Source organism: Scyliorhinus canicula, chromosome 4 (genome assembly GCF_902713615.1).
Source record: "Scyliorhinus canicula chromosome 4, sScyCan1.1, whole genome shotgun sequence".
NCBI lineage: Eukaryota > Metazoa > Chordata > Chondrichthyes > Carcharhiniformes > Scyliorhinidae > Scyliorhinus > Scyliorhinus canicula.
Window position 1 is genome coordinate 72922752 of NC_052149.1, and position 20354 is coordinate 72943105.

The following is a 20354-nucleotide window of genomic DNA, read 5'->3' on the forward strand; positions in this document are numbered from 1 at the left end:
TTTCAAATACCGCTCTTGCAAAGGCTGAAAGAGTAGATGCTTAAGGCACACCAACATTTTTTCTCTCTCATGGATCAGATTTGTTACCAACCATCCTATGCTCTTGCACATGTGTGTCTGAAAATACACTGGAACTGCTGCATAATTATTAAAATAAATTTACTGGGAATCTGAATATATTCTGGGAAATCCCTGCATGATCACCCAGGATGCCTAAAGTATTTTGGTATTTTCAAATGCAAGTATAAAATATCCATTATAGTGCAGGCCTAGGAGTAGAATGTATGATAGTTATATTGGATCAAATTAGTCTTTTATGAAGGCAATACTGAGATGATTAAATAAATAATGCCAGAAATTACATTCTCATTTTCACAGTTACTTCCACTCTTCAAGAAACAAATCTCCTCATAATGCGGTGAAGTACGCCCTCTGCCAGCTTTCTGGGGCAAGGATGTTTCACTGCAAAAGGAAAGAAACAGTGCATGTTCTTCAGGTTTTCACCTCTGCATTCCTTCTACCGTGATTTTACCTTAACCCACCAATGGCATTAGAATGAGTCCACGTCGAATGCCTGCCTTACACTCAATCCAATTTTCCCCCTGGGTGCATTCATTAAAAGTGGGGCTTCAGCATTCACTACTTACTGGGGTGCAATTTGCCATTCACCAGCATTCATTTAGTGTTTGAGCCACATGTGAATCTATACAGGGAGATACAAGGTTATTCTGACCAGGAGGGTGTTCTGAGAGCAGAGGAGGCTGAGGGGGTCTGGCGTTGTCGAATCTTCAGAATTATTATTGGGCAGTTAACATCGCAAAGGTTAGGAAATGGATGGGGGAGGAGAGCTCAGTGTGGGGGCGGATGGCGGAGGTCTCGTATAGGATGACAAATTTGAGGGTATTATTGCTGACGCCTCTCCTGTTCACGCCAGCTAGGTCCTCCACGAGCCCTGTGGTGGTGTTAACGCTGAGGGTGTGTAACCAGTATCAGCAGCACTTCAAAATGGAGGGCATGTCCCTGTGGGCACTGATTTGCAGCAAACACAGGTTTGTCCTGGCTGGGTTGGATTCTACGTTTAGGGTGGAGGTGGGTGGGAAAAGGATAGGGGGAGATTTGAGGAGTTAGAGGAATTGGAGGTGATGTATCCATGACCAAAGGGGAGTGGGCTCTGGTACCTGCAAGTTAGGCACTTCATGAAAAAGGAACTGATCTTGTTCCCAAAGCTGCCACCCCGGTGCTACAGGATAAGATTCTGTCTGAGGAGGAGATAGGAGAGGGCAGGGTGTCGGACATATATGGGGAGTTGATGGGGAGAGAGAGAGCTTAGGTGGAGGAAGTAAGGTGCAGGTGGGAGGAGGAGCTGGGGGAACTTTTGTGGCTGGGGTCTGGAGTGAGGTGTTGCAGAGGGTGAATTAATCTTTGTCGAATGCACGACTGAGTCTCATCCAGTTCAAGATGGTGTATAGCACACATATGACTGTGTCCAGGATGAACTGGTCCTTTGCAGGGGTGGCGGATAGGTGTTGGCAATGTGCAGTGTGACCGATGAACCATGTCCATATGTTCTGGGCATGTCCAAGGCTGGAGGAGTTCTGGAAAGTGTTTGCAGACACAATGTCCAAGATTCTGGGGATGAAGGTGGTTCCAAGCAAGTGGGTGGCAATATTTAGGGTATTGGAGGAGGCAGGAGTGCAGGTGGAGAGGGAGGCCAATGTGTTGGCCTTTGCCTTCCTGATAGCCCGGAGGTGGATATTGCTCAGGTGGCCTCGGGCGCGATTGGGGGAGTGATTTGGTGGAGTTTCTGCACCTTTATTGAAAATAAAGTTCGTTATCAGGGGTTTCGAGGAAGGGTTCTTCTCGAGGTGGAGACAGTTCATCGACTTTTTTAAGGAGTGGTAACATATCAGTGGGGGTAGGGGGTTGGGGTTTATTTTCTTTTGTGTTTGTTCTGATATAAGAAAAGGGGGACATGGCCTGGAGGGAGGAGAGGGAGGCAGTTTAGTTATGGCTATAGTATGTTGTGTGTTGATGTTATTGCAGTTCTCTTTGGTTTGCAAATGTGACAATGCATTTAATAAAAATATTTTTTAAAAAAGAAGATATTTCTACAATAGTGAGAAAAGATATTAGCGCAGGCGATGTGGAATCTGTATGGGTCGAGTTAAGAAATACCAAGGGGAAAAAACTTTTGTGGGTTAGTACACTTACCACCAAATTGTAGTGGTAATATTGGAAATAGCATTAAATAGGAAATCAGAGATGCATGTGATAAAGGAACATCTATGATTATGGGTGACTTTAATCTACATATAGATTGGGTGAGTCAAAATAGTCACAGTACAATAGTGGAGGAGTTTTTGGAGTATATACAGGACGGTTTTCTGGACCAATGCGCTGAGGAACCAACAAGGGAACAGGCCATCTGATGGCGTATTGTGCAGGCAATCTAGTTGTGAGCGAACCCTTGGGGATGAACGACCATAATATGATAAAATTCTTTATCTAGGTGGATAGTGAGACAGTTGATTCTGAGACCAGGATTCTGAATCGCAATAAAGATGACTTTGATGACATGAGGCACGTGTTCGCTATGATGGGCTGGGAAACATTACTGAAAGGAAGGACAGTGGACAGGGAATGCCAGGCATTCAAGGAAATAATGGGTGAACTCCAAATTGTTTGTTCCTTTTTGACACAAGAGTGGAAAGGGAACCTTGGCCAAACCATGGCTCACAAGGGAAATTAGATTCCAAAGAGAAGCATACAAATTGGCAAGAAAAAGCAATAGACCTGAGGATTGGGAACAGTTTAAAATTTAGCAAAGGCAGACCATGGGATTGATTAAGAAAAGGAAAATAGAGTATGAAAGTAAGCTAGCGGGAGAACATAAAAACTGACTGTAAAAGTTTCTATAGCCATGTAAAAAGAAAAAGCTTGACAAAAATAAATGTAAGTCCCTTAGAGTCAGAAGCGGAGGACTTCATAACAGCGAACAAAGAAATAGTTGAAGATCTAAATTTGTACTCGTTTCTGATTTCACAAAGGAAGACATGAATAACGTACCAGAAGTTCTGAGAAACACTAGTTTTAGTTAGGTGCTGAAAGAAATTAGTATTAGTAGAGAAATGGTTTGGAGGAAATTGATGGGATTTAAGGTTGATAAATCTCCAGGGCCTGATAATCTTCAGTACAGAGTACTTGAGGAAGTGGCCCTGGAAATAGTAGTTCCATTGGTGGTTATTTTCCAAAATTCTTTGGACTCTGGAATGGTTCCTACAGATTGGTGGGTAGCTAATGTAAGCCGCTATTCAAAAGGGAGGTAGAGAGAAACCTGAACAATAGACCAGTCAGTCGTGGGGACATTTCTGGAGTCCATTATCAAGGATTTCAAAGCACAGCATTTGGAAAGCAGCGGTACAAAAGACAAAGTCAACATGGATTTATGAAAGGGAAATCATGCTTGACGAATCTACTGGAATTCCTTGAGGTTTTAACTGGTAGAGTTGACCAGGAGAACCAAAGGATGTTGTTTATTTAGACTTTCAGAAGGATTTTGACAAGGTCTCACATAGCAGACAACTATGTAAAGATAAATCACATGGAATTGAGGGTAGTGTCTTGAGATGGATTGAAAGCTGGTTAGCAGACAGGAAGCAAAGAGTTGAAATAAATGTTTTTTTTCCGAATGGCAGGCAGTGACTAGTGGGGTACCACAGGGATTAGTGCTAGAATCCAAGCTGTTCACATGAATATTAATGATTTGGATGAAGGATCTAAGTGTATTATCTCCAAATTTGTCACTGATTCAAAGCTGGGTGGGAAGGTGAGTTATGAGGAGGATGCAGAGATGGTTCAGCGTGATCTAGACAGGCTGAGTGAGTGGGTACTTTCATGACAGATACAGTAGAATGTGGATAAATGTGAGGTTATTCACTTTGGTAGCAAAAATAGGAAGGCTGATTATTACTTGAATGGGTGTAAATTGAGAGAGATGGATACTCAGGTAGCCCTTGGTATCCTTGTGCATCAGTCGCAGGTACAGCATGCAGTAAAGATGGCAAAGCATAGCAAGAGGATTTGAATATAGGAATAGGGATGTTTTACTGCAATTGCACAGGGCATTGGTAAGGCCACACCTGGGATATTGTGCAATTGTGATGTCATTATCTGAGGAAGGATCTTTTTGGTATAGAGGGATGCAACAAAGGTTTACCAGGCTGCCTAGGATGGCAGGACTGTCATATGAGGAGAGATTAAGTTGGTTAAGGGGGCATGTGGCACAGTGGTTAACACTGCTGCCTCACAGTGCCAGGCACCCAGATTCAATTCCGCCCTTGGATGACTGTGTGGCGTTTGCACTTCAGCTTGGGTTTCCTCCGGGTGCTCCGGTTTCCTCCTACAATCCAAAGGTGTGCATATTTGGTGGATTGGCCATGTTAAAGTGCCCCTTAGTGTCCAAATATGTGCAGATTAAGTGTGGTTTCGGGTGAGTGGGTCTAGCTAGGGTGCTCTTTCAGAAGATCGGTGCAGACTTGATGGGCTGAATGGTCTCCTTCTGCACTGTAGGAATTCTATACTATATTCATTGGACTTTAGAAGAGTGAGAGAGAATCTCATTAAAACTTATAAAATTCTGACAAGATTGGTCATGGTAGATTCAGAAAGAATGTTCCCGATATTGGGGGAGTCCAGACCTAGGGGTCACAGTTCGAGGATAAGGGGTAAACTTCTAGGCGAGGATTGAGGCGAGTAGAAATTTCTTCCCCGAGAGTGGTCAGTCTGTGGAATTCACTATCACAGATAGTAGCTGAGGCCAAACCTTTCTGTGATTTAAAGAAGGAAATAGCTAAGGGGATCAAGGGATTTTTTTTGGGGGTGAAGTGGAATTAGTGTGAATTTGATGATCAGCCACGATCATAATGAATGGTGTATCAGGCCTGAAGGGCCAAATGGCCTACTCCTGCTTCTATTTTCTATGTATGTTTCTATGTATGACCATTGGGTGGGTGTACAATTGGTGGATAAATGGTTGAAGGACCGCTTAGTGAAAATGGAGGGAAGTAGTTGTCCGGTGATGGGAGCAGACTGCAGATATTTATTTCTTAAGTTTCAAACTGAAGCTTTGCAATTTTAGGCCATTCATAAAGCATTGTAAGCGGCTGGTCCGGCAATGGGTTCCCCATCTTCAACCTCCTCTTCCCCTTCTCTGAAATGAGCCCCTTCATCCACCTCCATTTGTCATCCTCTCTGCTGTACAATTTTGTGCAATGTGCAACACACCAGTATGTTAGTTTGTTCAAGTACAATTTATGTATATCCCCAAGATGGGAAACATGGGACAAACAAAGCCAAAGCTCAAGCTCTCTTGAGAATAAAGGATAGAGGATTATATGATAATAGTGGCATTTATGCCGCCCGACGAGCACCTACAGATGACAAGCCGCCCTGCACAAACCAAAAGGGGTTCCACTCTATGAACTTGCAGCTGATATGTAATCATGAACATGCAGCTCATATACGCATCATACGCGTCTGCACCCAATTCCCGGGCAGGGTGCATGATGCCTTCATCCGGGAGCAGTTGACGGTTTCTAGCCTCTTGGTGACGCACCCCCCTCCCCACCTGGCCAACAGGGTTTACTAACTGTGTTGTGGCTAATGACACCTATCCAAAGGTCATACACCGGCAGGGAGACCCACTACAACAACGCCAATGCCACAACCAGGGGTGTGATCAAGCGGTACTTCGGCTTCCTGAAGATGCAATTTAAGTGCAGGTGCCTGGACCGCTCTGGAGGTACCCTCCAATATGGCACTGAGGACCGCCTGTAGCGTGGCGGCATGCCGCTTCCTCTGCAATATCACGTAGCAGAGGGACAATGTGCTGGAGGAGGATGAACGCCACCACTCATTCGACAAAGAGGATGCGGGGGAGGGTGAGAATGGGCAGGCCATGGGGACAAGGAAGGCATGGGCGGCCACACAATGTGTACGTTAGGGCTAACAAGCACAAGACACCCTAGTTGCCTTCAGGCTCACCGACTCTGGGTGTATGGGTCAGGGGCACGGACACACAATCCCTCCCCAACATCCCCCTCCCCTCCCAGCCATCCCCCCACCTGAAACCATCCCGCCCCCCTCCGTGATACATACCTGTCACACTGCAGGGGTGTGGGCCCTGGGTTGGCAGTAACAGTGCATCTGGTCCATGGGCTGGAGGATGATAACAACCTGTTCTCCGATGAGCTCTGATGCTCCGCATCGTTCGACAATGTCTGACTCCGAGCACTTCCCACCGTCCATCTGGGTGATCCCTACATTTCAGCTGACCATTCCATCACAGGGTCCCATCGGATCCCTGGGTTGGCGGAGGTTGGGATGATGGAGGGGCCGATGGGACCGGGGAGTGGGGGGGGGGAGCCCAGCCTACCCACGACATCCGCCCATTCCCCCCGTGGCCCCTCTCTGGCCAGACCAGACCAACCCACCGCTCACATCCATCTGACAGAGCACTGAGGCAGGTTACAACAGTGTGAACAGGTGTTTAATGATACGTGCCTGCTCTCGCCTCAGCCAGGGTCTGCATGCTCACCATGGGGCACAGGGAGTGGATCACCTCTGCCTGGGACTGTCCACATCACGCTGTGCATGTGGCACCACCTTCTGGTCTGTATCATATCAGCCAGTGACTATGCCATCTTCCTCTGGGACTGGGCCACCTCCCTCTGCGTCTGTGCCACATCGGCCAGCTCCTGGGCAACGACAGCGACACTCTCAGCTGTGACTGGGCCACATTCGGGAGCGCTGCTGCAATGTCCAGCTGGCTCTGGCGCATGGCTGCCTGTGAGAGAGCAACCCTGTCCTGGGCCTCAGCCACTGCCTGCACGGATTGCCCCAGGCCTTGCACATGCTAATCCATAACCAAAATCCTCCACCCAATGGCTGGCATCACCTCCTGCTCCTGCACATGTTTGGACTCCTCCACCTGCCCCTGCAGGTGCTTGATGCTTCCTGAAAACCTCTCATGTCGTCTTTGGCTCTGTGACTGCATCTCCACTATAGATGGGACCGTCTGTCCCAGGAGCCCGAAACCCGTCTGGACGGCGGTTAGACCCTGGGGTTGGCCTGCCCTCCAACCATCTGCCTCTCGGGAGTTCCTACCTCTACCTGATGTACTGGAGCATCTGTGTGGTGCGCACAAAAGGGTGTTCCAGGAGCCCCTTCACTAAAGTGCCCAACCGAGGTGAGTGTCGCTGGGATGGTGGAGGGTTTTGGAGACAGCTGTGATGGGAAATCAGTGGCAAAATTGGAATGGAACTCTGGGATGTTTCAGGCACATGAGTCAACTCCGTGGCGCTATCGTCATTGTTGCTAGGCACATGGAGGAGGAGGTGGGAGGGTGTGGTGATATGCATCACTGTAAATACACAAGGGGTTAATGTAAATGCATGTAGACTAGATAGACACTAGAGGGAGCACCAGAGACATGACACACAGACATTCAAGCAATAGGCCAGTAAGATAGGACACGACCAATGGGCATTCAAGATACACACAGAGGTGACACTACCACAGGAGGGCATTACACCAACCCATATAAAAGGACACAGCACACATGATCTTCCTCTTTCCAGTGGAGACATTTAGTGAGTGGCCAGGGTTGAATTGGAACACATAGACCAGAACAGCACAGAACAGGCCCTTTGGCCTGTTCACACCCACCACCTGGATTGTAGCAGACTGGTTTGTCAGTCTGAGTAGCTATAGCAGGATTAACAGGAGAGTCGAATCCAAGTAGGAGAATCGTTAACAGTTTAATAAATGTGTTAAAGCTATCTCCAAGTCTGAACCTTCCTTTGTCAGAGTGCACATCAAAGAAGCAGCTTATGCTACGTCAAGAGCATAACAAAACATGGTACCAGTGAGTGAACTGTTTAAATCCATATAGTTACAACTCAGCAAACAGTGACAACCAGCAGCCAGGCAAGATGATGTTCGAGATTCCGGTTCCACAGCAGCTCAGGTACCAAGGCAATCTCAGTGAAAACTTGCGTGCGTTCAGGCAGAGATTCGAGATCTACCTGGTAGCGTCCGACCTAGATGGCGTGGCAGATGCAGAGAAAATAAAGCTTCTACTTACCATCGCGGGTCCAGAAGCAGCTGAAATCTTCCAGACCTTCAAATACTCAAAGGGGCAAAACAAGAGCAACTTCCAGGCAGTCCTGGACAAATTCCAAGAATTCTGCGAGGAACATACAAGAAAAACGGTAAAAGAGGCGCCAAAACTCACCACGAGGGAGGCTGCAGCATTGAACGGCAGTTTTGATTTGCAGCCATTTTGGAAAAGGTGCTGCACATGCGCAGTTGCGCAGAGAGCGCACAGAACGGGAAGGTCCGTTTGCACATGCGTGAGAAGCTGCGCATGCGCAATTGCGAAAAAGGCCCCAAGTAAAGGAACAGCAATATGCGCATGCGCAATCGCTTCTTCAGATTTACATCAGAGGTCCCGGACCACGGCCACTTAAGGGGGAAATGTCCCAAAACACGAAAAAGAAAATTTAAAGCCTCAAAGCCAGATTCTTTCACCTGGAATGACAGCACAATGCCTGAAATTCGACCAGTAGCTGAAAGTAATCTCCGCAGAACCCTGCAACAAGCAGTTAGCGCCACCCAAAGAGATGATAAAGTCCTTGAAGACTATGACTCAGATCTTGAATTCTTCTTTGGACATTGCGAGCCCAATGCCAGCTCTGACACAAAACATGATGATATGGTCTTGGAAGACAACGACTCAGACGAAGATTTCACCTTGGGAGGTGGCTACCCCAGTATCAAATCCGAACCGCAACTAGAGGTGTTGTACATTGAAGACCCTGCCAACGAGTTCTTCGGATTGGGGAATCCTCAGCCCAGCATATATGACATCCCGACTCGTGAGGGCAGGATTATGCTGCGGTCTGATGCCAAGAGACAGAGAGCGGTAGAAGCCCACAGAGAGCGGCCTGCTGCCACACAGAGAGTGGTCCATGCACCGCGAAGAGTCCCTGACTCCACACAGAGAGTGGTTCATGCACCACGAAGGGTTGCAGCCTCTACATCAAAAGCGATGAAAGACTCCACAGCGAGACAACTGCATGTCCCCACACAGAAAGTGACTCCAGTGACACAAGCCTCCATAGCGAGCTCGTGGACAGCCTCCACGATAGAAGCAATGCAAGAATCCAGAGCGCAGTCCTTACATGAACAAGAAGTGATGACAGTCTCCACAGCGAGACCAATGCATGATTCCACACTAGGAACACTGCAAGTCTCCACAGAGGGAGTGACACAAGCCTCCACAGTGAGCTTGTGGACAGACTCCACGATGAAAGAAACGCAAGACTCCAGTGTGCAGTCCTTGCATGAACAAGACCATGAGGGTCTAGCAACCTCCTCTGAGCAACCAGTAGCAGACAATGCAAGTCTGCCACGCTCAAGTGAACAACAGAAAGACTATGACAGTCTGCCATGCTCAAGTGCACAGCAAGAAGACTATGACAGTCTACCACGCTCCAGTGAACACGAAGAAGACTCTGACAGTCTAACCAGCTCAAGTGAGCAACAAGAAGACACTGAGGCTCTACCCACTGTATGTGCGACAAGTGAGGTCTGTCACGTTGCACATCTTGTATGGGGCATCCCACTTCCCACACAAGATGTGCAACGTGACAGACCTCAGCTAGTGTATACAGAGGCACTTGATAATCACAGTGAGACTACTGGTGACTCTGGTGACACCACGTTAAATCAATCCTCATCCGCTTGGCCTCTCCACAACCAAATGCATTCTTGAATGTTTTGACTCCAGACGTGGAGCATTTCGAAACTTCAGAAGATTCAAGTGAACCTGCAATGACTCCAGACGGGGAGCATCGACAAGCCAAAACTGACTCAGGTGAAACAGAACAGACTCCAGACGGGGAGAATCGACAAGCCAAAGCTGATTCAAGTAATCCGGACTTGACTCCAGACGGGGAGCGCCGCGGTCTCAGTGACGGCACGATCAAGGAAACAGCAGATGCCACAAAGCACGCTGACACGAGTAACTGTGTGAAGGACTTGTATTATCCACAGAGTGTGGTCCTTGAGCACAGCAAACACAACAACAGAACCATCCAACACAACAACGCAACCTATGAAAACCACATCAAAGACAATAACAAGAAGCGTACCAGCGACAACAACGTCAACAACAGGCACGACAAAAACAACATCTATGGAACAATGACTGGTACGACATGGTACAACTCTGTAAATGAGGGACACTGTTACTGCTCAGCTCAGTACAATGACATACCATGGTAGGACGATGCATCTTACTAACTCACGTTTGCTGCACTACCAACAGGCAACGTGGCTTTCAGGACATATTGCATACATCGCTACCACAAGCATCGGAAGAAAAAAAGACTCCAAATCAGACAACAAAGTGATTTGACCACTTCTTGGTTCCTTACGCACAGGGACACTGATGGTGTTCACAAGGCCATACAACCATCAACATCACCAACCAAACAAGAAAGACACTCGACCATAATAATTAATTAATTTTGGACTCATGCATATGATTTGGACTTATTGTTTAATGATCACTGTTATCATAACTTGTCCAGAGCATCACTTATCTACCTGTTTTTGTTCAATTTTCTTTAACACTGTACAGAAAATATGTAACACGAAAAAAGGGGGGATGTGGTGATATGCACCACCGTAAATACACAAGGGGTTAATGTAAATACACATAGACTAGCTAGACACTAGAGGGAGCACCAGAGACATGACACATAGACACTCAACCAATAGGTCAGTAACATAGGACACGACCAATAGGCATTCAAGATACACACAGAGGTGACACTACCACAGGAGGGCATTACACCAGTCCATATAAAAGGACACAGCACACATGGGGCGGGAGTCTCCCCTACCTGGCGGGGCGGGGGTTCCCGGCGTAGCGGAGTGGCGTCAACCACTCCGGCGTCGGGCCTCCCCAAAGGTGCGGAATTCTCCGCACCTTTAGGGGCCAAGCCCTCACATTGAGGGGCTAGGTCCGTGCCGGAGCGGTTTGCACCACACCGACTGGCGCCCAAACCGGCTCCAGCGGCCTTTGACACCCGCCGCCCGGCACCAGGGCTGGCCGAAAGCCCTTCGCCGGTTCGCGCGTACGCCGGTGCGTCAGCTGCCGTTGACGTCACCACCGGCGCATGCTCGCTGGGGGATTCTCTTCCACCTCTGCCATGGTGGAGGCCGTGGCGGCGGCGGATGAAAAAGAGTGCCCCATCGGCACTGGCCCGCCGGCCGATCGGTGGGCCCCGATCGCGGGCCTGGCCACCGTGGGGGCACCTCCTGGGGTCCAATCACCCCGCGCCCCCCCAGGACCCCGGGAGCCCGCCCGCGCCGCCAATCCCGCCACCACCAGAGGTGGTTCAAACCACGGCGGCGGGAGAGGCCTCCCAGCGGCGGGACTTCGGCCCATCGCGGACCGGAGAATCGCCGCAGGAGCCTCGCCGATCGGCGGGGCATGATTCCCGCCCCCGCCAATTCCCGGGTGGTGGAGAATTCCGGCCATGGCGGGGACGGGATTTACTCCGGCCCCGGGCGATTCTCCGACCCTGCAGGGGGTCGGAGAATTTCGCCCATGATCTTCCTCTTTCCAGTGGAGACACTTAGTGAGTAGACAGGGTTGATTTGGAACACATCACACCCACCACCTGGATTGTAGCAGACTGGTTTGTCAGTCTGAGTAGCGAAAGAAGGATTATCAGGAGAGTCGAATCCAAGTAGGAGAATGGTTAACAGTTTAATAAATGTGTTAAAGCTCTCTCCAAGTCTGAACCTTCCTTTGTCAGAGTGCACATCAAGGAAGCAGCTTATGCTACGTCAAGAGCATAACAAAACGGAGAAGTTCTGTTTGTGGAACTGGTTGTGGCTAAGGGGGACACCAGATGGACCCGCCCCATCACTAGCAGAAAGACACAAGACAAGAGACATGACTAGGCCGTGGGCCGGGGTGGAGTATGGGTGTTGGGCGCTGGTGTGAGGGGCGTAGCGGTGTTGGTGATGCCGGGTTGACACATGTGCATGGGGAACCCTAACTAAGCCCATGGCCGATCACCACCCCTTTCCTTAGGCCCGTCAACCACATCCAGGGCTTGCTGCTCTCCCGTGGTGTAGGGCTACCGGTCCAGTGGTCCCCCTCCAGTTTTCTCCCGCTCCCGGTAGTGATGGGCCATCTTCGCCTGGGGGTTGCGCAACAGAAAGTGCATGGTATTGGACAGTCGGACATATGCAGCCCAGGAGGTGGTTAGCCGGTAGCTTCAGGCCACCTGGCCATGGTGACCAATATGGGTGCCAGCATGTGGTGCAGGGTGGGGGTTCGGCCACCCTCCAGGTGGGGGCGGGGGGAGGAGGCTGTTTCTTGCTGCACTACAGGCCAGTCCGGATGGTGTTGCTCACGGCGCTCACTGCCTCTGCCACCTGCACCCAGGCTGAGGCACAGGGTGGCATGCCTCTTCTCCAGGAGGGTCTTGAGCTTGGCGCCCATAAAACGAAGAGCTGAGCATCGTGCTGCCATCTTGTTGGATCAGATGGTGTGTTTGGGGAGTGAGATGTGTATATGTGGCTGGAGCTTGACAGCCTCCTGAGTGTTAAACGCAAATCCATTTCACATTGGAATCAATTGTGTTCCATGTGGTGCTCTCAACAGTTGCTTAATGGGTCCAGGTTCGGTGCCAGTTTTGCTGTCATGGAATTCCACAAATCCTGCCCCGGCATCAACACTTAGTGCGGTCAGCGTAAGTTGAAGGTGCACCTGCATCAGTGACCCAAGGAGTTCGACGGAAGTCAAGCATCCAGCAGGGGGCAGCAGAGCAGAGCTTCTGATTGGCTGTTCCGGGGAGATTTGCATACGTGCAGTGCGGTCAGCATAAGTTGAAGGTGCACCTGCATCAGTGACCCAAGGAGTTCGACGGAAGTCAAGCACCCGAGACACTACACGTGTAGTGTCTCCCACCCGCCCTCCTCCTCTAACCTAATAATAAGACCCATTGGGGTGAGCAGGTGAGTGCCTTATTACATTATTATTTTTCTTTTTCTTATTTGTTAACCAGAACTAGGTTGAAAAAGACTATAGCAGAGGTATCCAAGTTTGTTTTTTTTTAAACTGAAATTTATACAAAGTAATAAATTAATTAACTAATCAGAGATGGCTGGGCAGGTGATGTGCTGTAGCTGTATGATGTGGGAGCTGGCTGTTCCCCTTGTGAATGGCAATGACCACATCTGCAGCAAGTGTTGGTTGCTGGAAGAACTCCGGCTCAGAGTTGATGATCTGGAATCTGAGCTTCAAACACTGCGGCACATCCGGGAGGGGGAGAGTTACCTGGACACTTTGTTTCAGGAGGCAGTCACACCTGGGAGATTAAGTAATTCACATTCAGTAAGTGATCAGGGACTTCAGAGTGTGACTGTTAGTGAGGCAGGCAGGGGGAACCTGAGTTCAGGAGTGCAGGAGCCTCAGCCCTTGACCTTGTCCAACAGGTATGAGACTCTTGCTCCCTGTATGGATGAGGAAAAGGGCTCTGGACAGGATGAGCCAGCTGACCACGGTACCATGGTGCAGAAGGCCATTCAAGAGGGGGGAGTAAAAAGACAAGTAGTTGTTATAGGGGATTCTATAATTAGGGGGACAGATAGTATCCTATGCAAGCCGGATCGGGAGTCTCGCATGGTGTGTTGCCTGCCCGGTGCCAGGGTGCGGGACATCTCTGACCGGCTTGAAAGGGTATTGGAGCGGGAGGGGGAGGATCCAGTTGTTGTGGTCCACGTTGGGACTAACAACATAGGTAAAGCTAGGGTGGAGGACCTGTTCGGGGACTATCAAGCACTAGGAAGAAAATTGAAATACAGGTCCTCAAGGGTCATAATCTCCGGATTACTGCCCGAGCCACGTGCCAATTGGCATAGGGACAAGAAAATTAGGGAAGTAAACACGTGGCTAAGGGATTGGTGTGGGAAAGAGGGATTCCACTTCATGGGACATTGGCATCAGTTTTGGAACCGGGGGGATCTGTACCGTTGGGACGGTCTCCACCTGAACCGATCTGGAACCAGTGTTCTAGCGAAGAGGATAAATAGGGTGGTCAGTAGGACTTTAAACTTCTGAGTTGGGGGGAAGGGAAAGTGAAAGCGACAGGGAGCATGGAGTTAAATGGCAAGATACGCAGGAGGATAACATGTAGGCAGGTGGATTTAAGCTTGAGGCAGACTAGGAATTCAACAAAAAGGAAGGATAACTTTGGACACCTTAGGACTTCCAATATCTGTAATGATAAGAAAGTTAGCATTAAGGCACTTTACCTGAATGCTCGTAGCATTTGTAACAAAGTAGACGAACTAATGGCACAGATCATCGTGAATGATTATGATGTGGTAGGCATCACAGAGACATGGCTGCAGGGGTTTCAGGACTGGCAGTTAAACATCCAAGGATATACAACCTATCGAAAAGACAGGGAGGTGGGCCGAGGGGGTGGGGTTGCCTTGTTAGTTAAGAACAAAATTAAATCTATGGCACTAAACGACATAGGGTCAGATGATGTGGAGTCTGTGTGGGTAGAATTGAGGAACCACAAAGGCAAAAAAACCATAATGGGAGTTATGTACAGACCTCCTAACAGTGGTCAGGACCAGGGGCGCAACATGTACCGAAATAGAAAAGGCATGTCAGAAAGGCAAGGTCACGGTGATCATGGGGGACTTCAATATGCAGGTGGATTGGGTAAATAACGTAGCCAGTGGATCCAAAGAAAAGGAATTCATGGAATGCTTACAAGATGGCTTTTTGGAACAGCTTGTCATGGAGCCCACAAGGGAGCAGGCTATTCTGGACCTAGTGCTATGTAATGAACCAGACTTTATAAAAGATCTTAAAGTAAGGGAACACTTAGGAAGCAGCGATCATAATATGGTTGAGTTCAGTCTGCAGTTTGAAAGAGAGAAGGCAAAATCGGATGTAATGGTGTTACAGTTAAATAAAGGTAATTACGAGGGCATGAGAGAGGAACTGGCGAAAATCGACTGGAAGCAGACCCTAGTGGGGAAGACAGTAGAGCAAAAATGGCAGGAGTTTGTATGCATAATTGAGGACACTGTACAGAGGTTCATCCCCAAGAAAAGAAAGATTATCTGGGGAGGGATTAGACAGCCATGGCTGACAAAGGAGGTCAGGAAATGTATCAAAGAAAAAGAGAGATCCTATAAAGTGGCCAAAAGCACTGGGAAATCAGAAGATTGGGAAGGCTACAAAAACAAACAGAGGTTAACAAAGAGACAAATAAGGAAGGAGAGGATCAAATATGAAGGCAGGCTAGCCAGTAATATAAGAAATGATAGTAAAAGTTTCTTTCAATACATAAGAAACAAACGACAGGCCAAAGTAGACATTGGGCCAATTCAAACTGATTCCGGAAGGCTAGTGATGGGAGACGAGGAAATGGCTGGAGAACTTAATAAGTACTTTGCGTCTGTCTTCACAGTGGAAGACATGAGTAATATCCCAAAAATTATAGAGGGTCAGGGGGCTGAGTTGAGTATGGTTGCCATTACAAAAGAGATGGTGCTAAAAAAGCTAAAAGGTCTTAAAATTGACAAATCACCTGGCCCCGATGGGCTACACCCTAGAGTTCTGAGAGAGGTGGCTGAAGAAATAGCGGAAGCGTTGGTTGAGATCTTTCAAAAATCACAGGAGTCAGGGAAAGTCCCGGACGATTGGAAGATCGCTGTTGTAACCCCCTTGTTCAAGAAAGGATCAAGACAAAAGATGGAAAATTATAGGCCAATTAGCCTAACCTCGGTTGTTGGTAAAATTCTAGAATCGATCATTAAGGATGAGATTTCTAAATTCTTGGAAGAGCAGGGTCAGATTAGAACAAGTCAACATGGATTTAGTAAGGGGAGGTCGTGCCTGACGAACCTGTTAGAATTCTTTGAGGAGGTGACAAGTAGGTTAGACCAGGGAAACCCAGTGGATGTGGTCTATCTGGATTTCCAAAAGGCCTTTGATAAGGTGCCACACAGGAGGCTGCTGAGTAAGGTGAGGGCCCATGGTGTTCGAGGTGAGCTACTGGCATGGGTTGAGGATTGGCTGTCTGACAGAAGGCAGAGAGTTGGGATAAAAGGTTCTTTTTCGGAATGGCAGCCGGTGACCAGCGGTGTCCCACAGGGTTCAGTGTTGGGGCCGCAGCTGTTCACCATATATATTAATGATCTGGATGAAGGGACTGGGGGCATTCTAGCAAAGTTTGCCGATGATACGAAGTTAGGTGGTCAGGCAGGTAGTGCTGAGGAAGTGGGGAGGCTGCAGAAGGATCTAGACAGTTTGGGAGAGTGGTGCAGGAAATGGCTGATGCAATTCAACGTGAGAAAATGTGAGGTCTTGCACTTTGGAAAAAAGAATCCAGGCATAGACTACTTTCTAAACGGTGAGAAAATTCATAATGCCAAAGTACAAAGGGATCTGGGAGTGCTAGTCGAGGATTCCCTAAAGGTAAACATGCAGGTTGAATCTGTGATTAAGAAAGCGAATGCAATGTTGTCATTTATCTCAAGAGGGTTGGAATATAAAAGCAGCGATGTGCTACTGAGCCTTTATAAGGCTCTGGTTAGGCCCCATTTGGAGTACTGTGTCCAGTTTTGGGCCCCACATCTCAGGAAGGACATACTGGCACTGGAGCGTGTCCAGCGGAGATTCACACGGATGATCCCTGGAATGGCGGGTCTAACATATGATGAACGGCTGAGGATCCTGGGATTGTATTCATTGGAGTTTAGAAGGTTAAGGGGAGATCTAATAGAAACTTACAAGATAATACATGGCTTAGAAAGGGTGGACGCAAAGAAACTGTTTCCGTTAGGCGAGGAGACGAGGACCCGTGGGCACAGCCTTAGAATTAGAGGGGGTAAATTCAGAACAGAAATGCGGAGACATTTCTTCAGCCAGAGAGTGGTGGGCCTGTGGAATTCATTGCCGCGGAGTGCAGTGGAGGCCGGGACGCTAAATGGCTTCAAGGCAGAGATAGATAAATTCTTGATGTCGCGAGAAATTAAGGGCTACGGGGGAGAATGCTGGTAGGTGGAGTTGAAATGCCCATCAGCCATGATTGAATGGCGGAGTGGGCTACATGGGCCGAATGGCCTTACTTCCACTCCTATGTCTTATGGTCTTATGGTCTTAGTCTCAGGAATGGAGAATTACACCGATGGTGTTGCTTTATAAAACAACGGGGTGGGTTCTCCGCTCCCCAATGCTAGGGCGTGATTCTCCCAGCCCCGCGCTGGGACGGAGAATCGCCGCAACCGCGCCACAACGCCTCGATGCCGGTGCACGATTCTCCTAGGTGCGGATAATCGGCGCCATTTGCGCTGGCGCATTTGGCGCGGCACCAGTTGCGGACCGCTGTACGAGGCTGGGCCGCCGATTCTCCGGGCTGGATGGGCCAAGCAGCCGCGCGGAAACGGCAGAGTCCCGCCGGTGCCGTCCACACCTGGTCGTTGCAAGCGGGAACTCTGCGTGAAGGGCTGGGGCCTGTGCGGGGAGGGGGGGGGGGGGGGGGGGGGGGGGGGGGGGAGGTGTGTGACCTCCAATGTGGTCTGACCCCGATTGGGGCCCACCAATCAGCGGGCCCGCCTCTCCCCCTCAGGTCTACTTTGTTGCGCATCTGGCCCCAGAAGCCCTGCGCCATGTTGCGTCGGGAGCAGTGTATTCTGTAAAGCCACCGCGCATGCACGGGTTAGTGCGTCGCCACTGTGCATGCGCGGGTTGGCGCCGCCTCCTGTGCGCGCCAGGAAGTGAGGCTGGAGCGGCGTAAACCCCCTTTGGGGGCCAGAATCGCCAGTGCCTGCGCCAGTTTCACGCCGTCGTGAAACGAGACTGTATTCACGACGGTGCGGACACTGTCCCGCGATTGGAGAATGGCGGGATGCTCTGTTACGCCGGCTGGTCAATAGGGTTTCCCGCTGTGGGTTGGGAAACCCCCGGGCAAGTCAAAACGGAGCATCCTGCCGGCGGAGAATCCAGCCCACTGGCTTTCCTTCAAGTATAATATTGCACACAGTTCTGGGCCTCACACTTTCGGAAAGATGTGAAGGTTTTAGAAAAAGGTGAGGAAAGGATTTAAAGGAATGTTTTCAAGAATGAAGGACTTCAGTTATGTGGATATATTGATGAAGTTGGGGCTGTTCTCCATCGACAGTTGAGAGGAGTTTTGATACAAGTGTTCAAAATCTTGAGCGCAATTCTGCCGGGTGGGAGAATCGCGGGAGTGCCGGGCGAATCACGCCACGCCGCCCTGGCACCCCCACGTGATTCTCCCACCCCCCCCCAAAATGGCGTGTCGCGATTCTCCGGCCCGGATGGGCCGAGCGGTCTGCCGAACCCGACCGGTTCACGCCGGCGCCAACCACACCTGGCCGCTGCCGGCGTGAACATCGCGCATGTGGGGCCTGTGGTGGGCGGAGGGAGGATCGAGCACCAGGGGCGTGCTTAGGAGGTCTGGCCCGCGATTGTTGGCCACCGATCGTCGGGCCGGCGTTTCTAAAAGACGCACTCTTTTCCCTCCGCCGCCCCGCAAGATCAATCCTCCATGTCTTGTGGGGCAGTGGAGGGGAATACGGCAACCGCGCTTGCGCGGGTGATGTCATTTAGGCGCCGCCGACCAAGTCATTCAGGCTGCGCCGCTTTGACGCAAGCGTCAAGGCCCGGCGCGCAAGATTGACGCGCCGCCACTCCTAGCCGCCCGGGGGGAAGGAGAATAGGGGGCGAGGAGCGGCCTCCGACGCCAGAGTGAAACACCCCGGGTTTCACTCCGGCGTCGGCAGTTTGTCTCCCTTTGGGAGAATTTCGCCCCTTGAGTCTGGACAGGGTGAATAGGGGGAAAAGAAGCAAGAGATGTTTGCCACCAACTAACACAACAACCTCAGCCTGCTGAAAAAACATCTGAGAGAAGGGAACTGAGCGTCTGTCAATAAACCCTGTGACTTGGGCAGTGCTCTCCTTTGCAACTCCACCCTGTGCACTCCCCTACTCGGGACATGCTGACCCCAGCATGGAAGGTGAGGAAAATAAACGCAATATACTGTGGATACTAAATATCTGAAATAAAATCAGAAAATTCTGGAAATATGGGCAGTGTGGAAGATAATGGGCGCAATTCTCCCAAAGGGAGACAAACAGCCAACGCCGGAGTGAAACCCGGAGTGTTTCACTCCGGCGTCGGAGGCCCCTCCTCGCCCCCTATTCTCCACCCCCCCAGGGGCTAGGAGCGGCGACGCGTGAATTCCGAGCACCCGGCCTTGAAGTATGGGGGTTGTCGTCTTCCCCTCCGCTGCCCTGCAAGACATGGCGGCTTGATCTTGCGGGCCGGCGGAGGGAAAAGAGTGCGTCTTTTAGAGACGCCGGCCCGACGATCGGTGGGCACCGATCGCAGGCCAGACATCTCCTGAGCACGCCCGTGGTGCTCGATCCTCCCTCCGCCCCCCACAGGTCCCACAAACACCGGTCGCACGCTGTTCACGCCGGCAGCGACCAGGTGTGGTTGGCGCCGGCGTGAAACGGTCGGGTTCGGCAGGCTGCTCGGCCCATTTGGGCCGGAGAATCGGCGGTCGCCGTGAGACACGGCGAGCAGCGGTTCTCCGAGTGGCCTGTCGCAAAACGTGACATGCCATTTTGGGGGGGGTGGGAGAATTGCGGGAGATGCCAGGGCGGCGTGGCGTGATTCGCCCGGCCCTCCCGCGATTCTCCCACCCGGCGTGGGGTGTGGAGAATCGCGCCCAATATCCGTCCTCTCCTGATGTGCTGCAAACACGTCCAAGGTGCCTTCCACCTTGACCTCATCTGTTTGAAATCTTCAATGGCTTAAAAAAATTATATCTACACAAGAACACCATGGTGCTCAAGGAAAATTTGGATCCAAGATGTAAACAATTAAAAAAGGGTTTACAAATATCTTCTAAGGACGTTAATAGCACCAGCAAATTTCCACCTGTAACTAATTATTAAATCCTCTGGGCAGCACGGTGGCGCAGTGGGTTAGCCCTGCAGCCTCACGGCGCCGAGGCCTCAGGTTCGATCAAGGTAAAAAAAAAAATTATTAAATCCTCGACTTAGACATGTTCATTTCTTGGCAACATTCTAAGGCACCTCAAGTAAACCCAGAAGTGGGTTCATCTGAGCCATATTGCACTATTGGATATAAGAATTATCACAAATTTTCACACAAACTTGGAGGTTAAAATTCTCCTCATGGGCAGCACGG

General features: G+C 50.0%; 1 protein-coding gene across 7 annotated transcripts in view; it reads right to left on the bottom strand.

The window, feature by feature from the left end:
* Window positions 1-20354, bottom strand: part of pde4ba (phosphodiesterase 4B, cAMP-specific a) — a 1084249-nt gene that overhangs the window by 259843 nt on the left and 804052 nt on the right. The window lies entirely within an intron of this gene.